This window comes from Lepidochelys kempii, chromosome 7 (genome assembly GCF_965140285.1).
Source record: "Lepidochelys kempii isolate rLepKem1 chromosome 7, rLepKem1.hap1, whole genome shotgun sequence".
Taxonomy (NCBI): Eukaryota; Metazoa; Chordata; order Testudines; family Cheloniidae; genus Lepidochelys; species Lepidochelys kempii.
In genome coordinates, this window is record NC_136386.1 from 95499448 (window position 1) to 95522478 (window position 23031).

The window sequence follows — 23031 nt, forward strand, 5'->3', positions numbered from 1 at the left end:
GGGCAACTTGTCTTTAGGGTCTGATTCCGCACATCCTGGGGAGACCCCTGCACCCACCTGGAGCCCCATTGCTGTCGTTGCAGGATTAGGACCCTCGTTTGTAAGTTTCTTGGAACAAGGGGCCTGTCTGTTTATTCGGCAGCAAGCAAGGCACCCTGAGTGGCAGAGGACTAACCATGGGTGGTGCCATTGAAGTCAGTGGGGTTTTCCCAGAGGCTTTGGCCGCGAGACACGATTGGCTCCAGGCTTTCCTGCGGGTTTGGTCCAACAGCTCCAAACCTCACCATTCAAACGAGCAAGCTGCTGGAACCGGCTCAGGCGGCCCCTCTGCAGCGCCCTGCCCACCGGATCCCTCTCCACGGGCGAGCCCGAACTACGGCCCCGCGGTCTAGCCCGGCTTTGCAGGAGCAGGGGCTCAGGTACTGCGCTGGATGCCCCAGCGCTACCGCCTCCCTGCCCGGGGGCTGAGCGCTCCCAGCGCCTCGGCAGTCCCCGCAGCCGGCTCCCCGCGAGCGGGCAGGGCAGCGCCAGCAGCCCGCCCGAGCCCAGCCCGGAGCGGGAGCGGTACCTCCCGAGGCAGGGGAAGGAGGAGCCGGCTCGCTCCGACAGTGGGCGCCTAGTCACCTGCCCAGGCTCCTCCCCTCTCTCGGAGCCGGCGGGGAGCCAGCTCCGCGCTGAGCGCCGCCCCCCCGCTTGGTGCCTGGCTGGCCGGGAACCCATGCGTCCCTTCAGCAACTTCGGAGTGACCGTGCGAGCCGCCTGCCCAGCCCCTGCTCCGCTCCGCTCCGGTCACCCGCGCTGATAAATTAATCATGATGGGGCTGCTGCTGGTCCTGCATTTATCCGGAGCGGACGGGGCCACCGGCTCCAGCCGCAGCACTGTGGGGTGAAGAGCGCGGGCGCCTGCCCCCTGCTCCCTCCAGCACCCGCTCCGGCTCCGAGCCTGCTCTGCTGCCAGCCTGGCAAACCCGGACGCCGAGGAAGCGTCGCTCTCTATGGCTCCGGAGGAGGTAACGAGAGTAAGGACTCGCCGTAGAAGCCAGGGACCGGCTTACTCCCTGTTTCCAGCAGCAGCCAGGAAACAGGGCTGGGTTTGGGGGGAGGGCGGCGTAAGGTTGTGCATGAGTAACAGCTGCTTTTATTGTTAGCTGTCCCTTGGTAGCCCAGGAAGAGTAGTAAACAGACAGGCAAGTAGCCTAATGTCCTTAATCCTTTCAATAGTTAAGAATCGGCACCTCCTGCATAACTGTGCATGATTCAGTCCTACTTTTACAGCTACTGATGCTATCAAAAACATTGTGACTTAAACCTCCGGACTTCCAGGTCACTTGAAAAGATACGAAATATTAAACACAGCCAGTATATTCATAATGCCCTGGTTACACCAGAGTAATGAAGACTTGCTAATTTACATACAGTACTAGGAAATTATCTTGTGGGGGGGAACCACATCCCATTGCACCTGCTCCATCGAGATTTGTCATTTGAATCTAGAGAACAACTATAACTCATGTAAAGCGGTTGCCTTAGATTATGTGTTTGAGATCTGTGGAATTATGAATCCAAGTGCTGCATTTAAATTTTCCACTAGGAAAAGACAGGGACCATTTAGAGTCAGGTCAGATCCAAAGTACCTCATTTCATTTAAAGCTAAACTGCAGTTATTTATTGTAATTCTGAAGAGCGCACTCTTGTCTTGTTCTGATACAAATACAGGTAATCCTTTTAGAGTACATAATATTGGGTAAATTGTTAAACTGATATTTCTCAGTCTCAAAAGTGGGTGACTAATATAAGGATTATGTTTTAGACTTAAATGCATCCTTTCATTTTGACACCTGTCTATGATAAAATGAGAATCATTGGGCTATGTTAAATTTCACTGTCCAAATTCTGGAGTGTAGGCATGCAAAATCACATTTTCCAATTTATATCATGGCTGAAAACGACTGGAAAAACTGCAGCTACCAGAATAATGATTCACTTTCTCTTTCTCTTTAAAAAAAGAAAATCTATGCCAAATGTATATAGACTGCCTTGATCCTCTGAATCACCCTTTTTAAATTGTAGTACTTCATTCTCTGTAAATTTTTGACTACTTCTCCAAGTGAAACACTTTTAAATAGTTTTTGGTTCATGAGAATAAATGAGATTAGCCAATATATATTTTTTCTTTTTTAAAAAGCGATTGCACGTGACTGCTATTTATAGGAATTTCTTATCAATATGGCTAATATTGGTTCACTAATTAGGCAATTTGATTATAGACTGGTATAGTTCTAGAAAATCATTTGTTTCATGTTATAGTATCTTTAAGATAAAAATTTAGATTTTTTTGTTGTGACATCAGTTAAGCTGCCTATATTTTACTAGTCATACTTGCAGATTTAAACAGATGTGTCACAAACAGGTTTGTGTCTGTACATATGCAAATAATATTTATATTTGGTTAATATTAACAATCTATAATATTTTTAATAATGGTCATTCCTATATGTAAATCTTATGGCAGAAAACAGTAAAAGTTGCAAAAACTGCAAAAGTTTTATTCTTCCAATTGTGCAAAAATACTGATGTCCATACTAAAAAGACAAATAGTAATTCAAGTCAACTTGCAAAACATAACAATCTTCCTTTATTTGAGGCACAATGACTGAAGAAAATGAGGGGTGCTGTTGTTATAACACCAGTGGTGTATCTGGTTTGAACTTTCATAACTTGCAGGTTTAATGAAGAGAGATTGTTGTCAATTAGTGAAAGGGAGGCTCCTATTAAAATATTTGATAAGCCCAGGTATGTCAGAAGTAACAAATATGGTCACAAGTGATCTTACTGCTGGACACATCTAGTCTTAAAACCAAAAATGGTTGCACTAATTGTCTCATCAGTATTCAGCACTACAACTAAAGCATGAAGGAGTCAAAAACAAATAACCAAGATGTATAAAAAGGACAAAATATAAAAAGAAAATATTGAGGAGGAAATTATATTTGTGAGTTGTGGTTTTTCTGTCAAACCCAGTCATTCAAGGATTGACAAAGCACAGCAGATAGTTCATCAAATATACTGCTGTGGGTTTTTTTTTTAAGTTTGTCAATAAGCCAATCAAAAAGGTGGGGAATCAAGTATAGATGTGCATGAAATAAGGAAACTATAGGTCAAACCACTGTAAACAATGGGGTCTTCTTTATTGGCTTCTTAGTTGGCTTGAATATCTGCAATGGCAACTGGAGGGCAGTTGTTTTTCTTTAAAAGCATAGTGTTTGTCAAATATGATTCTGCTATCACTATCAATGGCATGTTCAGAACTGTCAGTAACATTGGACCATCCAGTGTATACTTTGAACAGCCAGTGTGTTCAAAGTATACACTGAGTGGTGAGCAACTCCGAGAATAACCTTTTGGATATTTTGTTGGGGGGTAGGGGTGGTGGGAATGGGGAGGTTAGCACCATAGTTAACTTTTTTTATTTTTGGATCGATCAAAATGTCTTTCCTTATGTGTTGACTTTTTAAAAGTAAAAATATTTAGCAATAATCATTTTTCACTGATCTAGAAGCCGATTGAATTTGAATGGCGAGCCCTGAACCTGTATAGATTGATAAGAGAAAGTAGTAGTCTGAGGTGGCAGGGACATGATGTTCTATTGCTACTTTTAGTAAGTCCTCTTGCTGTCACTCTGGCTGGTGTTCTGCCTGAATACGTCGCTGCATGTGGCATGGAAGCTCTGAAAAAGAAAGATGATACCAGAGCCACCATCGCAGTTTGAGCTTAGTATCTGTCTAAGGCTGAAATATAATATATGTTTGGCCACTGAAGCCTGGATCAAATTATGTTGGAAATCATTTGCTTCCATTTTAATCAGAATGGGAAGTCATTGGTCAGCCAGCAGCAAGGAAAGAACGTGCACGTACAGTTATCATGCTTTACTCCTCAGACTCTATTGACACTGTTGGTTGATGCAATGAATCCAGGGCTCAGTGACTTGAGTAAGTGACAGTCCTATTTGGTTTTTCAGCTGCTGCAACAGGTTGAGCATTTTCTTAAAAGTGTAGTTTTCCACGCCTCTTGGTGACACCTGGTTTAAAAGGAGCAAGGCCGAGCAGAGTTGTCTGACCACAGCATTTACTCAGTGTGATATAAATGACCTATAGTTTACTATTTGACAACTGGTCCATATCTGTGGTAAAGTGAGCATGCCCTCCTTACTGTCTATAGCTTGTTTTTCAATCGCATGGTATTCTCTTAGCATCATAAAACTGTTTAACAGAATGTCTGGAGATACCAGAGGAATATTACCTGGGCATCAGCTGCAGGCATACATTTTAAGAGTGATTGCTATGAAATATTGAGATGGCAGCATAAGGCTAGAGAGTGCAATGCTGACAGCATAGGCCTGTATGCATGAGCAATTCAGTATCCAGTCGCTATTCTTGTTTTATACATTGTCACTTTTCTTGAACGTGTCTCGTCAACTTGTGCTCCAAAAAATGGTGGTGGTTTCAGGGTTCAAACAAGCTGTTCACTTTAGCAAAACTGGAAAGAGTTCCATAGTCTTTGAGAGTGGACTCATAGGGATGGTCAGTTACAGGCTAGCAGTGGGTGGCAGTAATCTAGGGAAATAAAACCACACTGAGAATCGGATGGCTCATACAAAGACATAGGAAATTACAAACTTGTAGTAGTTCAGTAGCTGATGAGTGTGGAATGGTAATTTTCTGATGAGCCTGTACGAGAGGCAATACCATTCCAGGCCATCAGTCTGTTTGGTAAAATTCCTAGTCTCTGCTTGAATCTCTTAATTTGAAGAAAAGAGTAAGTTTCTAGTCTTCTTCCATGCAAAGATAGCCTTGAAAATGTAAAAGGATGTGAACCAATCACTAGGGGTTAAAGCTTGGAGCTAATCTTTTCCTAAACTTCATGGGTTATTAACAGTCATCCAGGTTTAGGATTTGGTGTCCAGAAAAAAGCATAACTCCAGGTCTTTGGGGTTGTGGGTTGGTGTATCTTTGTGTGGGGAAGAGGAGTTAGAGTGGTGATGAAGACTGCATACCAAGTTTATGGTTGTAATCAGTGTCATGTAAACTATTGCTGAAGAACTAGAGCCACGACAAGCTCCCTAGTAGCTAGCTGTCTGGGTCTGAGTCAGTGTCTCTGCTGAGCACCCCGCATGACCTGTGACCACAGGGAAGGGCAACTTGGTAGTATGAAAGCCGATGTGGTCTAGTGGACTAATCAAAGGACTGAGAGCAAGGGACTAATCCCAGGCCAGCCACTGACTCTATCTATGGCCTTTGTCAAGTTACATAATTCAGGTATTTCAAACTTGTGTGCCTAAAGTTAGGTACCCAAAGATGCAGGTGGAATACCCTCGTTCACTCTCGTGTCTCCTTCTTCTCCCTCTACACATTCACTCCCTCTATCACAGTCACTAGTCATGTTAGAGCTGAACGGGAAATACATTTTGTCCCTATGAAAAAATTGATGAAAATTTTGCTTTTTATCAAGATTTTTCTTCAAAAGTTTTCAGATTTTAATTGAAAACCCCAAATAGCTTGTTAATTTTGGGCCCAAAAATTAATTGAAAACAAATTTCCAAGTTGATGAAAAAGCCATTTTTCATTTAAAAAAATTTGGAATGAAAGATTTTGACCTGCTCTGATCAGTCCCTCTTACTCCCTTCTTTCTTTTGCCACTATCATACTACACCCTCCGTGCTCACCTTTGGCCCAGAGGCTGTGAGGAGAAGCAGGAACACCTGGCATTGGTCACTGTTGGAAGACAGGGTCCTGAGCTAGATGGACCTTTGGGCTGACCCAGTATGGCTGTTCTTATATTCTAACACTGGCCCACAGTTTTTTCATCAGTGGTTCCCTGCATGCATTAGTGTGGCTGCACTGCTCATAGGCTTACCATTTGCAGAGTGTCCAGAGTTTTGCACTTTACATGGATCTGACTCTGGCCTTCTACATTAGAAACTTTTACCAGTATAGCTGTGTTGGTTAAGGATACAATATGTTTGTTTTTTCCTGACATAGCTGTGTCTGCAAAAGTCCTAGTATAAGTGCAGTTTTACCAGTTTGTGCCAGTAAAACTTATGTCCATTCGGCCAGGTCTACACTTAAATGTTTTGCTGGCATGTTGGTTAAGAGCGTGCAAAAAAACAACACCACCCATCCCTACCTGACAGACCTATGCCACCATAAGCCCGAGTATAAATGGAGTTGTACTGGCAAAGTCTGTTAGCTGGTGTAGCTTATTTCATTTGGGAACTGGTATAAGCTTTTCCAGTGAAAGAACTTTGTCAGTATAAGCTGTGTCTCCACTAGGAGGGTTTGCTAATAGGGTTATTCCAGCAAACCCTGTCCAGTGTAGATAGTGATACCAGCAAAGCCTTCCTCGTGTAGACCGTACCTTTGTGTGGGAGAGGATTATCATGAAGAGGTTGCTTGTTGTGAGGCTTCCTGGGGGCAGGAGGGCAGCATGACTTATGTCAGAGTTGGGGTGGTCCCGGAGGTGCTTATGTACTGACACATCCTGTTATCTGTTTTACCAGCTCAGCTGGCCAGTGGCTACTTCAGGTGACAATTCTCCTAAGGCTGACAAAAACCATGAGACAACACTCTGTTTTTTTTAAACTGACAGGGACAGGCCCCGAAAATGAAGTAGTTGAGCTTCTAGCAAAAAACAGTCTGTCATGAAAATCTGCTACTATATAGGATACTACATTGGGAGCTCTGGGAAATTACAGCCCAGTAAACCTTACATTTGTACCTGGTAAATTGGCTGAAACAATAATTAAAAATAGAATGATACCTAGAAAATCATGATATTATAGCAATTAACAAGCATGGCTTCTGCAAAAGAAAAATGTCCCTTAGTAATCTGTTAGAATTCCTTGAACAGATTAATAAAATAGTGGCTAAAAAAGAACCAGTTGATATTTGTTCGGACTTTTTAAAAACGCCTTTGACAAAGTCACTCGTGAGAAGCTACTAAAGAAGCAAAGTAGTCGTGAGGCAGAGGTAAAATGCTATCATGGATCAGAAACTGGTAACAGACAGAAAACAAAGAATAGGAATAAGAAGTCAGTTTTCATCATGCTAAAGGTAAACGGTGGGGTGCTTACAAGATTCTGTACCAGGATTGGTCTTATCCCATATATTTATTAATGTTTTGTGAAAGGTGGTCAGCAGTGAGATGGCAAAGTTTACAGATAACACAAAATTGTTCTTCGTACACAAGAACAACGGAGGATTCAATGAAACTGAAAGGGCAAATTCAAAGCTATAAAAGCAAATGCTTTTTCACACAATGCACAAGTAGCTTATGAAATGTATTACCCAGTGGCATCTTGTGGGATGTCTACACTGTAATAAAAGACCCATGGCTGGCCTGGGTCAGTTGACTTGGGCTTGCGGGGCTTGGGCTGCGGAGCTATGAAATTTCAGCATAGACATTTGGCCTTGGATTGGAGCACAGGCTCTGAGACCTTCCCCCCGTTGTGGAGTCTTAGAGTCTGGGCTCCAGCCAAAGCCCGAATGTCTATGCTGCAATTTTATAGCGCCACAGCCAGAGCCCTGTGAGCCAAGTTAGCTGACCTGGACTCTGAGGCTCAGTGCCATGGGTTTGTTTTTTTTAATCAGAGTGTAGATGTACCCACTGAGGGTAGGACTTGATGTTTTCAGTAGTAAAAGGAATATCCATAGTTACATAAACAAATATTAGGGAGGATAAAAAATTTACAAATTAAAAAAATTACTTACATTTATATTAAATATAGGTTTCTTTTTTAAATTTAAACTTGAAATTATGGCAGCCTATGTTAAGGCCTAAACTTATCATCAATTGTCAACAGCAGTAGCATTTTCTGCAAGGTGCAGAGAGACCATTTTCTTCCGTTTATTCAACTAGTTCAGTTCAATGACTAGTTCATTCATAGTTAAGAAGCCAAGTGAGAGTTGAAAATGCAGGAAAGCTTGTTTTCCTTTTTCTATCTATGAATGAAAACTACTTGTGAGAGGCTGAGATCTACAAGTTCTAAAATTTTGAACATAAGAACGGTCATACTAGGTTAGACCAATGATCCGTCTAGCCCAGAATCCTGTGACCAATGCTAAGTGCTTCAAAGGGAATGTACAGAACAGGCAATCAACAAGTGATCCATCCCCTGTTGTCCACTCCCAGTTTCTTACAAATAGAGGCTAGGGACATTCAGAGCATGGTGGTGCATCCCTGACCATGTTGCCTAATAACCATTGATGGACCTATCCTCCATTAACTTATCTAGTTCTTTTTGAACCCTGTTATAGTTTTGAAGGACAATGGTGGCCGAAAACAATCAATTCAGTTCACTAACCTACAGATAATTCTTCCTTTGTTTAATCAATCAGTTAGATTTAAATGCAAAGCATTTTTTGGTAAACCTTTTTTCTTATGTATCCAGCATATTTACAGTAGTTTTATTTAACTAATTTTTAAAAATGCTGGTTTTGTGCACTTTTAGTTGAATTCAAGTTTTCATCCAAAAAGAGCTTGACACAAATCGCTAGTGAGAAATGCATCAATCACCATTTTCTAACTTAATAAAAATGTAAAAATTAAGAATCTGAATAAGTGTAAGGGGACTGTTGAACCCTTACTAACATTCAGTGGGGGTGTTTTGGTTAGCTAGCTCCCAGTACTAAAAGGGGAAGGGTCTATGGGAAACGAGGACCCTGAGACTGATAGTCCCCAGGAACAATGGGGAGAGGCCAATGACAGGGTGAGCAGGCTAATCAGGGAGTCAGGAAGCCAGGAAGGTCCTGTCCTCTGTGTGAGCTGGATTTGCCTGGGTCAGACAGAGTGGGGCTGAGCTAAGGAGAAAGCAGGGGCCCAAGCTAAGCTGGGGAGCAGGGGTGTGCCAGATCCAGAGGGACCAGAAAAGCAGCCCAGAGAAAGCAGACCCTGTCCTGGGAGCAGAGCTGCAGCCCCAAAGCCAGAGGCACAGCCCAGAGAGAGCAGACTTGCCCTGGGAGGAGAGCTGCAGCAACCAGAGCCAGAGGGGCCAGAAAAGCAGCCCAGGAAGCAGGTCAGTGCTGGGAGCAGAGTCACAGAAGCAGCCTGCAGAGCAGACCTGTCCTGGGAGCAGAGTTGCAGCAACCAGAGGCAGAGGGGCCAAAGAAGCAGCACAGGGAGCTGGAGGCAGAGCAGCAACAGCAGCAGTGCAGAGACAGGGTGGTGGAGCTGGGGCTGGAGCAGTCTGGAGCTGGGTGCGGGGAGCAGCTGGGGAGACGGAGGGGGACCCTGGGCAGCGGGCCCAGCACAGGGAGACGCCTCAGCCAGGAGGCTCTGCAGGCCAGACTTGTGGGGGGGATTGGTAACCCTGACAGGGCGGGGGCAACGCTGGGAAGAAGGGTCCTGCCACCTAGAGCCTGAGAGCGTGTGGCCACCACCAGAGCGAGTGTCCAGCCCACAGCATCCCTGCAGCACAGTCAGGGCCTGAGAAGAAGGCCTAGGACTTACAAGGAACAGACTGTGAACTGCCCTGGCATTACAGAGACACTGTTTGTGATGTTCCCTGCCACAGAGCGGGGTGATGTGTTTCCGTTAACTGTTCCCATTTTTCCTTATTCTTTTTAAAATTAATTGTTGATTAAATAACTTGCATTTGGTTTAACGTGTATGTGGGTCAGTGGGTCAGAGAAGTGCCCAGTGCAGAGAGAGAGTACCTCGGAGTGGGAAGACCCTAGCCCCTGTCCTAGGTGACCACAGCAGGGTTGGGGGTCGAGCCCCCCAGGAATCCCGGACCCAGCCTTTTTGGGGTTACGAGGACTCTGCCAGACAGGAGAGTGGAAGGGGAGTCCTCAAGGGCAGGGAGGCCACTGGGTAAAGGAAGTGGGAGCGAGGACTCAGATCCTTTTGCTAGCCCACTTCACCGGGGTAGTGCAGAAGCCAGGAAAGTTCCCCACAATAGCGGGACTATTCCCCCGCTTACGTAAGTGTGCTGACCACTGTCAGAGACAGGATACTGGAGTAGATTGACCGGTTGACTTATTTGGTATGGCACTGCTAGTATTTGAAGTTCACATGATAAGCTTATTATTTGTAAAAACTGAAATTGTGGTGGTCATTTATATTAATGCAGAATGGTTGTGATCGTCATGGACAGTCAGAGTTATTTTTGTTTGCTTTTTGTGAGGGATAGAATGGGAGTCAGTAATTTTGGTCAGAGGCGCCGACTTTCTAATGTGCCATGGGATGCTCGACCCCTGCTCTATCTGAGGTCCTGCCTCCACTCTATCCCTTCCCCCAATGCCCCACCCTGGCTCTGCCTCGTCCTGCCTTGCCCTCACCCTGCCTCTTCTCGCCCCCTCTCCGACCCCTCACTCACTCCTCCCCTCTCCTCCCCAGCGCCTCCTGCACATCGTGGGATGGCTGATCCTGGGAGGCGCTGGGGAGGGAAGAAGATGCTGGGGAGAGGGGGAGGAGCTGATCGAGGTGCTGTTGAGCACCCACTGTTTTTTTTTTCCCCATGGGTGCTCCAGACCCAGAGCACGCACAGTGTCGGTGCCTATGGTTTTAGTGGCTCCTGAATGGCATTAGTGTTGGATGCCATCTTTTGTATCAAACTCTAGCCAGTAGATGTTGGATAAATTAGTAGCCCAGGCACCTATCCTTCTCTCACTCCCCTGTCTGTGTATCCTGACTGTTAAAGGGAAAAGAGGAAAGATTTCTGCTACTCTTCCTTCCCCAGGCCCTTGGTTGCTGTTAAAGTAAAAGTGGTCTCTGTGACACTCACACACAGGGGCAGCCCTAGCTGTTTTGTTGGCCATGGTGGAAAATATTTTTGGCTTCCCCACCCATGAGTGGCCGAGCAAAAAAAAAAAATATCTACACAATTGAGGAGAGGGGGCTGGCCAATCAACTGATCAAAACCAGCTGCCCTCCGCTCCCCAAAAAGCTAAGCAGCACAGTGGTCCAGCACTCCCTGTAAGTGTGCACCGAAGGTGACCAACCTGGTTGCCCACCCTTAGAACTGGCCCTGCATACACACACACTCGGTTGCTGTTTTGTCAGTTTTCCTCACCTATGTGAGAAACTCCAGGGCTGCTTGTAGCTTTCCCTAGCAAAGTGAAATTGACATACATGTTCTGCATTTCACAGCTGCCCAAAAAGTTCTGAATGAAAGTCTCCAGTTACTTTCAATGTAAAGGGGTTACATGAACAGTATGGAACTGTTAGTCTGTGGGCTCAAGAAAATCCTATCCCTTCGGTGCACATTTAGAAGGTTACCTCTATAGTCAAGAACTTATTTTCTTTAAAAATAAAGGCCTAACTTCTGTACAAAATAGAAGGATTTAGGCCTTCTATTTGGGAACACTAATAGAAAACATAAGTCATATAAAGGCTTGGATAAATGGAACTCAAATAAAAATGTCCATGCATTTAACATCTTTTTTTCAAACTTAGTATTTTTAATGTAGTTTTGAGTTTGGTTAGTACATTGTCTAGTTATTAGTGTATTTACCTTTATTTTAGTTCATGTTGACATCATAATGAGGTTTGTAAAGACTTGTCCTGGTATTGATTTGTTTCATCTTGACATTGTAACATGATTTCCATTGCACTTTTACAGTTTTGTTAGTAGCTTAACATTAGAATGTAAACATCAAGAGAACAATACAAAAACCCTGTGTGAACAACACATTGAAAAGTCAGGACAAGATGTACAGATTTTTATCCTAAGCAGCACTAGCTTACTCTGACACCAGGGGTGGGCAAACTATGACCTAGGGGCTGCATCCAGCCCTTCGGATGTTTTAATCTGGCCCTTGAGTTCCCGCTGGGGAGCAGGATCTGGGGCTTGCCCCTCTCCATGCATGCCATGGCTCCACATGGCTCCTGAAAGCAGCGGCATGCCCCTCTCCGGCTCCTACATGCTGGGGCAGCCAGGGGGTTCTGCACGCTTCCCCCGCCCCCAAGTGCCTCCCCCGCAGCTCCTATTGGCCAGGAACCATGGCCAATGAGAGCTGCAGGGGCGGCACCTGCGGACTGGGCAGGGCACAGAGGCACCTGGCCACGCCTCCACATTGGAGCCAGAGGGGGGACATGTTGCTGCTTCCTGGAGCTGCTTGAGATAAGCACCACCCACAGCCTGTACTCCTGACCCCCTCCCACCCTCCTACCCCCTGTCCCAGCCCTCATCCCCTTCCCGCTTCTGAACCCCTCCGTCCCAGCTCAGAGCATCCTCCTGCACCCCCAACCTCTTATCCCTACCCCCAGCCTGAGCCCTCCCCCCACCCTGCACCCCAACTGTCTGCTCCAGCTCAGAGCTCCCCGCCGCACTCTGAACTCCCCATTTATGGCCCCACCCCAGAGCTTGCACCTCCAGCCAGAACCCTCACCCCCAACCCCACACCCCAACCCCAAATTTCTTGAGCATTCATGGCCCACCATACAATTTCCATACCCAGATGTAGTCCTTGAGCCAAAAAGTTTGCCCACCCCTGTCTTACACATACATTTCCCTTGTTTAGATGGTTAAATGTAAACATATGGAACTAGACTGTTTGCTCAACACACTTCTCTGTGGGGAGAGTCGTGTGGAGCTGTCCTGCCCTATGGAAAAAACTTCTCCCTCCTTGTACAGGCAACACAATAGTGGGACATGGGGAGGCAGGAGTGCCTGCACACACATGGCCACATCATGTTCCTGAGTATAATCTGATCCCAGTCTGGCCCATACAGTACATGTGATGTGGGAAAAGTTAATGTTACTTGTGTGAAGTAAAATGTATGATCTAGATACTGCATCTGTATTGTTTTTATGTATGTAGTTTCCATTTTCGGGGGAGAAACCCTATCCAGGCTTAATGTTTAGAGTGGAGGGTATGAAATGTAAAGATCTTTGAAGTGAATGTCTTGTGGGAAGGGAAGAGCTAATGAGTCAGATCTTGGGGCATAGATGAACTGCACAATGCATAGGTCAGAGTGTGAGGGTGCAAAGATGACATAAAGCTCACATTAACTTTAACTCATTAACGACTCCTTGATACAGTTGTATGTAGGTGCCTATCTCTTTTACCATGTTAGAACAGCATAAAGGTTCTTGTCATTTACTTTGGCTCCGAATGGCCACAAGAGACTGAAAGTGCCAATGACTGCTGTGGCATGCACACCCCTGTTCTTTTGGCCATGCCCCTTTTATCTGCTATGCCAGGAGCAGAGAGCAGGAATAGCATCTGAGTACCTACGTTGGCACTACACTGGGGAGGGTGGCCTGTATGCTGCGATGATCCTCCATGCACTAGGTAACCCGGTTGAAGGGCCGGATTGCTGTGTGCCAGGAAATCTGTTTCGATATCTTGACTATTGCTTGGTTGGAGACAGATGTCTGCAAGGTTGGGTTATCAGGCCAGCAGTGCATCCATTTCCAAATGGAGAGCTGTACCTTTACAGTGGACGGGCAGGGGGGAACGTATCACTAAAATGAAAACTTAACATTTTGCAGAATCTTGCAAAATGCTGAGAAATCATAAATTGATGGGATCCACAATTTTCTCACATCCACAATTTTTTTTTCTTCTTGCCCCTGATGTGAAGACATGGGTTTATGGAGGTCTGAAGATCTATGTACTTGAGGTTTATAATTTGGTATAGTATTTCTCAGTCTGTGTAATCTCTGTATGAATATATTGTAGTGCTGCCTAAGGCCCATCAACTCACAATTCACATCCTTTAGGGTGCCCATACATGAAGTGCCTTATAGAAAAAAATAAAGGGCTTTCTCTGTATGTCAGTCAGGCCCTCTCTAGAAGGCAGAGACCTACAGAATTCTGGGAGAATGACTGAGAGGCTGTTAGCTACAAGAAACAGCTATGAGCTGAAACACTGCGAATCATATAGCAATACAATTTCCAATCTTTGGACTTTTTCTTGATTTATTTTTTCCCCTCCAAACCTGGATGCATCTTCTCATAGTTTGAGAGTAAATGACTTTGGTAAACACTGGTAAGAGTAAATGACTTTGGTTTTTAATCTGTTTCTCTTCTTGCTTTCTTAAACTAACAACATCTTGTTTAAGTGTAGTTATAATTGGGATCTGAGTAGGGTGGACAACAAAGGTGGCATAAAATAAACCCTCAAGGCTAGTAGTGTGCAGAGACTGCCAATAAGAGGGAATGACTGTATGTTTTAATGAGACGTTTGCAATTTCTCTGTTGTGAATTGTCCCAGCAGCTTGTGATCAGGAGCCTCTGTCTTGGCTGGGCAACTGAGTAAGCTAAGAAGGGAGAGCATCCAGTTCCTTCTTCACTGGTATCACAAAGGGGTGGAGAGCCTTGCACTCTGCAAAAATTTTAGTGGATAACTACAAAGTGTGCTCAGTTATGATTTTTTGATTATTTAATTTCTTTTAATTCCCCATCACCAAATTTAGCCAAAAGGTTTTATTCGTGGAGGTTAACCACTAGTTAACTTTGGAGGGTGGGCAGGATTTATTTGTATATCCTCTTTATACTATTTGGGTATCAAAAAAGTCTTTTTTTCATCTTAGTGTTGAGCTCCTTTTTTGGAAAAAAAAAAATCTTTCCTCCAACTTTAAATAAAACACAAACTCACACCCTTTCCTTCTGGCATGAGGCCAACCATGGAAAGCTGTAGACCCAAAAATATTTTTTATACAGCTTTGGTTTGTAATTGAACTTTGTAGAGTGTGTAACTGAAATGGCAGCTATTACTACTGCCCAGTCGTGATATCCCAAAGCACTTTATAAAGTATAAAAAAAATGGAAGCTAGGAAGCTGTGTAGATCTTATTTAATAGCAAAACTGAAAAATACAGTCAGTTTTTCAAAGTTGAGTGCCTAAAGTTTAAGGCAATCAGAATTCTCTGAGCAGAGCTGAAGAAATATTTACTCTCTGAGGCTGAGAGAAATTGGACTAGTTATGTTCCCTGTCATAATATCTTAGCATTTATATATAGTGCTTTCTGTGTTCAAAGAACTTTGCAAACATCAATAATCCTAACATCCCTGCAAAGCATGTAGATATTATATTTGTTTTACAGATGGACAGTTTAAGGCCAACAATTTTTAGACCTGGGACTTTTAAAGTTAGGCTTGATGTCCCCATTCCTGCCACCCAATGATGATGGATTTGGTTGGTAGGCTCTGCCTCTCATACTCCCCTTATCCATGATCTCTCCCACTTTGATGGCAACCTCCTTCTCTCTATGCCAATGGCCCTGATCTGTTTTCATCCTCATCCTCATTTTCCAACCTTTCCAAAGGCACAGCTTCTGCAGCCTTCCTTAGGAAGTGAGCAATTGAGGAGGTCTGCATGACAGGGGATGATGGGGCTAGCAGTGTGATTTGGTATTCCTTTCCTTATTCTCCTCCTCTCCTACCCAAGTATTAGATGAGTCCAATAAACTTAAATTTCATTGACTCCCACTCTGTGTTCACAAGCTAAGAGTTGGTGAACAAAGGTTAGAGTTTGTTGTCTATGCTGAATGCCAAATTTTTTTTAAATGTTTCTTAATTTACAAACAGCTTGTCCAATTTAACATCAATTTCTTTTTCTATTGACAAGCCCCTCTTGTGTTCAGTTGACATATTGAAGTCCAACTCTGCAAGGAAAAGGTCTACAGGTTTACATGGAAAAAATATAAAAATTTGCCTTTTAATTTGGGCATGGTATGGGGGAGTCAATGTCACACTTAAAATGGAAACTCATTTGCAGCCTTTAATTCTGATGTGGCTGTGTGGTGGGGCAGAGCCCCACCCCCTGAGAAAAAGGTCTGAACCAGGCCAGAGAGGCTGCACAGACCAGCAGCCGATCAGTGAAGGCCTGGGGAGAGCCAATCAGGACCAGGCTAGGTCCTATATAAAGGCTGCCCAGCTAGGGAGAAGGCAGGGAACAACAACAACAAAAAAGTTACAGCTAGAAAATATCAGTGATGCACAGGTTATCAAAACTAGTGCCAAAACAGAAGCCTCAGCATTTAATAATGTGGTGCAAAACCAAAGCAGTAAAAGGAGATGGCCAGCAAGGGAGATGGACTTTGCTCCTGATGAAAGGAGCAGCACCTTGGACAAAGCAGTGCTGGGCAGGCTTGGGGGAGCAGACAGGGGCTCCAGCCCATTACCTGCCAGGCTGTGGCCCTGATGCAAAGGGTTAGGAAGGTGCATAGGACCAAAGAGGAAGTGGCCCAGGGAAACTGAGCAGGCAAGAGGGGAAGGAAGAAGGGCAGAGAGAGGCTGCCACTAGAGGAGGGTCCCTGGGTCGGGGCCCAGAGTAGCGGGCAGGCCTGGGTCGTCCCCCCACCTTTCCCCCTTTGCACTGCACCTGGCCATTGAGGAGAGGGGCCGAGACAGACTGCAACTGGCCCCTGAGGTAACAGGCTAGACTATAGGGTTGTGGTTGGCCACCGAGGCAGGTGCAGACAGAAGGATTGCTCTTAACAACACCTCCCCCTCTCCCCCCAACCCCCTCCTGGAAGGGGGTGAGACTGAAGCGGTGGGCACTGCCAGCGGGAAGTGTCCTGAAGCAGACGAGGACTGTCCAAGCAGAGAGCAACGCAGGTCCCAGGGCAGCAGAGCAAATGATGGGCCCGACACCACGTGTTGAGGGCGCTCTGCAGCAATTGAGAGCTAATTCCTGGGGCGACCGGCTGGAGGCGCCCACGGTGGTGAGTCGAACCCTGTCACAGGCTGCCATCTCTTTCTATCCAGTGTCCAGTGAAGCCATCGGAAAGACTCCATAGTCTTCAGTGAGACTACTAAAAGAAAAGGAGGACTTGTGGCACCTTAGAGACTAACAAATTTATTTGAGCATAAGCTTTCGTGAGCTACAGCTCACTTCATCGGATGCTCATGAAAGCTTATGCTCAAATAAATTTGTTAGTCTCTAAGGTGCCACATGTCCTCCTTTTGTTTTTGCAAATACAGACTAACACGGCTGCTACTGTGAAACCAGTGAGACTACTGTCATCCTTAAATCTAAGCATGTGTTTAAGTTCTTTCCTGGATCAAGCCAGAGTGCTTGAACCTCTGCAGGATTGACCTGACTTTTCAGCCTTTTTCCAGACTCCACAAAGGTGGAATAGAAGAAAAATATTTTTAAATCTTGTTACTTGATTTTCTTATATATTCATTTATATTTACAGAATTCCATTTTTACTGCTTTGGTTTTGCACCACATTATTAAATGCTGAGGCTTCTGTTTTGGCACTAGTTTTGATAACCTGTGCATCACTGATATTTTCTAGCTGTAACTTTTTTTTGTTGTTGTTCCCTGGGATACTACAATTAATGAAGTCTCTTGCAATGTATAGCCTCCTGTGTACTTCTAGGGTTTTCTAAGTTCAGAAACTGACAAGTGCACTGGAGAATGAAGAAAAAGAAAAGGCTTATTATTTTCATACTCTACTGCATCCTCATGGTAGCTCTAAGTTTCTGGATCTTAAAGTTAGACCCAGGTGTGTATCAAGCAGAAAACAAGAAATTGAGTCAGGATAACAGGCCAGAGGTCTGAGTTTTCACTGTGTTTCCAACTCCCTTTCCTCTCCACCTTTTAATCAAATTATAGAAGTTGAATATAGCTCGAGAAAGTTAATAGAGACATCTTCTTATGAGCTCCTGCTTTGTAGAATCTGTAAAATAATGATCGTTCAAAAAATATGTCAGTGATACAAAATAGAAATTTTCAAACTAATTTTTTTTTTCACTTGAGGAAAAAGGATGGGGAGGAAGACTATAGTTCTGTTTTTATAGAATTTTGCTTGTAATGTGAATCTCTGCTAGATGAATAGCCAGGCATTCTAAATCTCATCAAAATATCAATAAAATCCAATCCTGATGCCCAGGTATTTAGAAAAGAGTATTGCATCTTTTTTTCATCCTTGCATGGTAATACACATAGAAAATTGTGCTTTAATACTCGAAGGGATTGTTCTACTTTGCTTCTATAATGAAGCAGTTTCCTTTAATCAAGTGAAAGCCAATGGGGATACACAAATACCTAACGTGGCTTTGTTTTGCCCACTGGGAGATATTTGGATTAGTGCTGGCTTGCACTAGAAGGAAATGCAGTAAAAGCATTTTTACCCCCTCCCCAAATAAGGAAAAATACAGTGTTGTGTCTCCCCCTTCCAGTATACTTGTTGTTGTGTTTCTAAAATGTAAGATCATATTCTATATTCCATTTTAGTGTTCAGATAATCTATTGACATTCCAGTACCAAAAATACATTCTTCTAATCCACTCATTTGTACCTACCAATGATTTTTTTCCCCCCTATTGTGTGCATGAAAAATCAGAGACTGGGAATCTGAGCTCATGAGTTCCTAGTGCCTGCTCTGCTATCAACTTGTTTTGTGGTTTTATAGAGCGCCAAAAGGGCTTGTTCTCATCTGTAAAATGGGGATTATCAGTCTTGCTTCCATCACAGGGATGTTGGGAGGATAAGTATATCAAACACTATTTAAGTTCTAAGAATGGTTATTTCTTTCAGAGATGATTTTCCTCTCTTTATAAAGTATTCCACACACAAATCAGTTCCATACAGAAACCTATATAAAAAGAACAGTTAGATTTCAAAGAGAATAAAAAAATAGGCAGGAAATGCCAGATTAAAGTTTGTCCACACAACCCCTGGTATCTTGATATGATGATGCAGTCTTCAACTTCACTGCTACATACTATATTTTCCCACAGGACTCCTACCTCTGTTGTTGTGCATATATAATAATTATAATAAATAGTTGGCTCTTATATAGCATGCTTCATATGTAGATTTTTAAAATGCTTTAGGAACTCCCATTTTACAGACAGGGGAAGCAAGCTGTGCAAGGTCTCACAGCAGATGGGAGACAAGACAGGTAACCGAACCCAAGTATAGTGCCCTATTCGCAATGAATGTGGCAGCTGTTCAGTACTTTTATCTTTATTGTTTAACGCGTGGTTGTGGGCCTCTCTACTAAACAACCCTTGCTTTATTCACTATCCAGACAGTGAAGTAAGCAGGGGTCCTTTAGGGTCAAGTATTGTATGTGACCACGTACAGTGTATTAAGGCTGAATTATAATGCATATGCATAATGAGGTAGAGCTAATGGAATGGGAGCTTCAGATTTTCAGAGCCTAAAGAAATACATATAAGAAGGCACCCTGGGATGGATTGGAAGGAGTGTGGAGGGTAATAATATCATATGGATATTGTCTCTGTGTAGACTCTCTCTCAAAAGGTTTGGATCCTGCTATTGAAAGTTTTAAATATGAAATCCAGTTTCAGAAAAGAGGAGACTAAATAATAAACTAATACTTTGTGACCTCTACATGGAAAGTACTATAGAAACACAAAGTGCTTTGCAAATGTTGATTAGTTAAGCCTCACATCACTCTGAGAGAAAAACAAATATCCTCTCTAATTTATAGATGGTGGAAAAGGATAGTGCTGAGATTGAAGGTGACCTGCATAGGAAAAACCTGTGCTTGTCCTTTTTGCTGCTTTGCGATGGATAAAGATGGCCTGGGGGTTTGTTTTGTTATTAAATTTATTTTTAATTTCTGCTAGGGCTTGGAGGTTTTTTTTTTGTTACATTAGAAATACAGGTCTTGTTGAGGCCAGTCAACTAGACTTGATGATTGGAGAACAAGTGCGATAGTGACATCATGTTAGCAAGAGAGCTGAAAGTTAATTAATTGAAGAAAAAGAGGCAGTTTTCAACTGTTTAAAACTGTTATGGTGTGTGGTGAGGAGAGGGAGCTAAACACCTATCTAGCTCTTCAGTGATTGATGCTGAATAAAAGGAAATCTGTTAAAGATTCAACACGTGCATATCTTCAACTAAGTTGTTAGAGCTCTTAATAAACATGTTTTCAGACCTCACTATGATCCCACAAGAAAAACCAAGGAAGACCAGACTTGACACTCCTTTTTCTAAAGTAAGAGAATAGGGATTGGGGAAAGCTCAGGCTGTCTTTATAAATCAGAAAAAAAGAAGCAAAAAAGGGGAAAAAAGTCCAATTTTTTTTTTTAAACCTTTACAGTCACCTTTAAGTGAGTTGACCAACTTCACACTGGAATTTATGGCAGAACTAGGAATAGAATAATGATTTCAGAACTTCCAGTTCTGCTCTTTACAAGAGAGGAGGGATGATTTAGTAGTTTAAATATAATACTTTTGTTTAATTCCCATGCATTTAAATATGTAGTTACATTTTAGTAGATGTTGCATAAAGTAAATATATTGAGGGAGAATGTTCAGTGTAATAAGTCTGTAATAATATTGTACAGTTGTATTGTTTTGACATATTTCTAAGACCTGTTTTTCTTTCCTGGTTGTTTGCTGTTTTTCTGTTATTTATAGTTGCACTTTTTTCCAGCTCACCATTTTGGTGTACTTTACACACTGTCACAGCTTTTTTTTTTTTTGTCCTTATTTTTTTAGTCACTTGACTCCTATTTGTGCTTTGTTTCCCTTGCTTTTCTATTTCTCTCGAAGCTTTACTGTCCATTTCTTCTTTTGATTCCCTGTTGTCATCCTTCACTATCTTCCAGTCGCCCAGCTTGCATTATACGGGAGGTCAGTCTTGATTATCACAATAGTCCCTTCTGGCTTTATAATAATCTTATAAATAGGCTCCTAAATACCTTTTAAAAATCTGATTGTTGGATTGCTTCCAGCTCTCATTTCACAGTTTAATTCCACCTGAGTTTTTCAACCAAATAAGGACAATTTTAAACTATAAAATCAATATGTTCCTGCAGTAATTTGCTGAAAACACCACCGTAGGCTTTTCCACTCTTCTGTCAGGAGACTTCAAAGTACAAAACTACTGGTATTGCAGGCCATTCCAGAAGATGCGCGCACACAGTGAAAAGCAAACAAAGAAGGTAGTTTCTTGTCCATTTTCAATGGACTTGCTGGATATGGTGGGGAGGCAGATGGGCAAAAGGTATTCAGGCGTTGCAACCCTCAGTGTTGCGATATCTAACTTTTGAGCACCTAACCACCTGGTAGAATCCACAAACCCTAAGGGGTCTAGGCTCCCTATATAACACATGGGGTGGTGGGAGAGATGTGCCTAAGAAAGGGATCCACAAAAACTAGAGTGTAGGAAGAGTGGTCACAAAAGCTAGCCAATAGCAGATGCTGAGGAAAGGAGTGTATCCTAAGCCACCCCTGCCCCCTCCCTCTGTGAGTTAGGTGACTAAACCTAGGCTGGAGGGAGGCATCTATCTCCAGTTGGGATCCACAGCAGGGAAACATCTTCAGGAGCCAGGAACCTAAGCCATTTCTTGCAAGAACTCAAGTGATTCCATACTTAACTCCATGCAAAATGGTGGAGGAAGGAGAAGTCCTTCTAACCTTCAACCCTCTTGTTAGGGCACTCAGCCAGGCTGTGGGAGACACTGGTTCAGTTCCCTCTTCAGCCTGAGAAGAAGGTGTTCTACCCCCAGGTGACTGCCCTGACTACTGGGCTACAGGGTTATTCTCACTATCTCTGCCTGGCCCAATGCGTATGTAATTATTTATCCACAGTGGAAGAGCTTCAGCAGGAGAGATTGAGGGAGATCTACATTGGACTATCCCAGAGCCAGTGGTTAGGGCACCCACCTGAGAAGTGGGAGATCCATGTTCAAATAAGGAAGCCTACTGTCTCTCTTCCCCATCCTCTCCCCCAGCCATTTTATGTGGAGTTAGGCATGCTTTGAGAACACTTACCAGATTGGGCCCTGCAGGAGAGATAGGAGCTGGAACACCTATCTTCACCTGGTTTGAAGATCCTGTTGGGGCTTAGGTGACAGAGAGATGCTTAGGTGCCTACACTGAGACATTGTGTGCCCAGTGGCAGCAGCAGAAACATAGGCACATAAGGGACTTCACTGGCCAAAATTTAGGTGCCGAGGGACTTAAGGCACCTCCAGATTTAGGGGGCAACCAAGCAGGAATTTGGAGGATCTCCATTGTGCCTGAAGTGGGAGTTAGGTGTCTTTTTGTGGATCTGGGCCTAGGTCTACTTCTTTTACAGACCAATTAATTTAACATTGACTTTCGGGACAGACTTGACAAAAGTAGAATTGGACGTTTGGAAAAGCAGTGTGAGAAGTGAGACCAGTCAAAGAAAGGTCAGACTAATTATTTCGATTGCCTGACAGTATTGCCACTGGAATAGAACAACATTTAAACATCTTGGCCTACATTTTCAGAAGTGACTACTGATTTTTTGGATGCTTCAGTTTTGGGGTGCCAACTGCCACCTTAAAGGGGCCTGGACTGCTGAAGTATTCAGCACTGGCCCTCTGCAACTCAGGTCTCTTTTAAGGTGTCTCAGGTTGGGAGCCCAAAATTATTAATATTTTTTGAAAATGTAGCCCTATATAACTATACATTTTAAATCTTTGTTTTTAAATTGATATTGGACTTTTTGCTTTTTCTAACATGTTTTCGTAGCCTGGATCAGCTAAATGTAAATAGGAGAAATTATTTTACTGGAATGCTGTACCCCAGTTCTGCCTTTCATTGAAGTAAGGCAATGCTAGTTGATTGCTTAGACCCCTCTTTACATTTATAATTGAGGTGCAATCATTGCTAATTAATAAAGCACCTGATTCCATGAGATACTTAAGCATGTGCATAATTTTAAGCATGTAAATAGGCCCATGTAAGTAAGTAGAATTATTCATGTGATTAAATTTATACGGTTCATGGAACTGATGCCAAAACTGTATTAAACAAAATTTGATGGGTTTCCTATAAAGGTTTAGGTGGAAAATGTAAACCTGTGGAAAAATAAAAGGATGGCACATCAAATTAAAAAAGCTTAGTGGCAGAAAATCAGCATCTCCAAAATCTTTTCAGGCTGGGAACAATCTATCATTCTTTTAATAACTTTTCAATGAAGTTTGGATTGTAGAATTCAAAGAAATTAGGAGGAACAATGTGGTCACATTTTGAACAAAAGATTTTAGACCAGTTAAATATACAGGCTAAGAGCTGTCAGATGCAGATATGGAATAGAATGACTCTTGGGTCAAAGATTAAA

At 43.3% G+C, this 23031-nt stretch overlaps 1 protein-coding gene across 2 annotated transcripts in view; it reads left to right on the forward strand.

The window, feature by feature from the left end:
- Nucleotides 1–473: 473 nt before the first annotated feature.
- Nucleotides 474–23031, forward strand: part of LOC140915356 (heparan sulfate glucosamine 3-O-sulfotransferase 1) — a 100611-nt gene continuing 78053 nt past the window's right edge. Inside the window, exon 1 of one of the 2 annotated variants that reach the window (XM_073354944.2) lies at nt 474–1019. The gene's annotated coding sequence lies outside the window, so the exon portion shown is untranslated. The remainder of the gene's footprint in view (nt 1020–23031) is intronic. The other variant, XM_073354943.2, reaches the window with a different exon arrangement.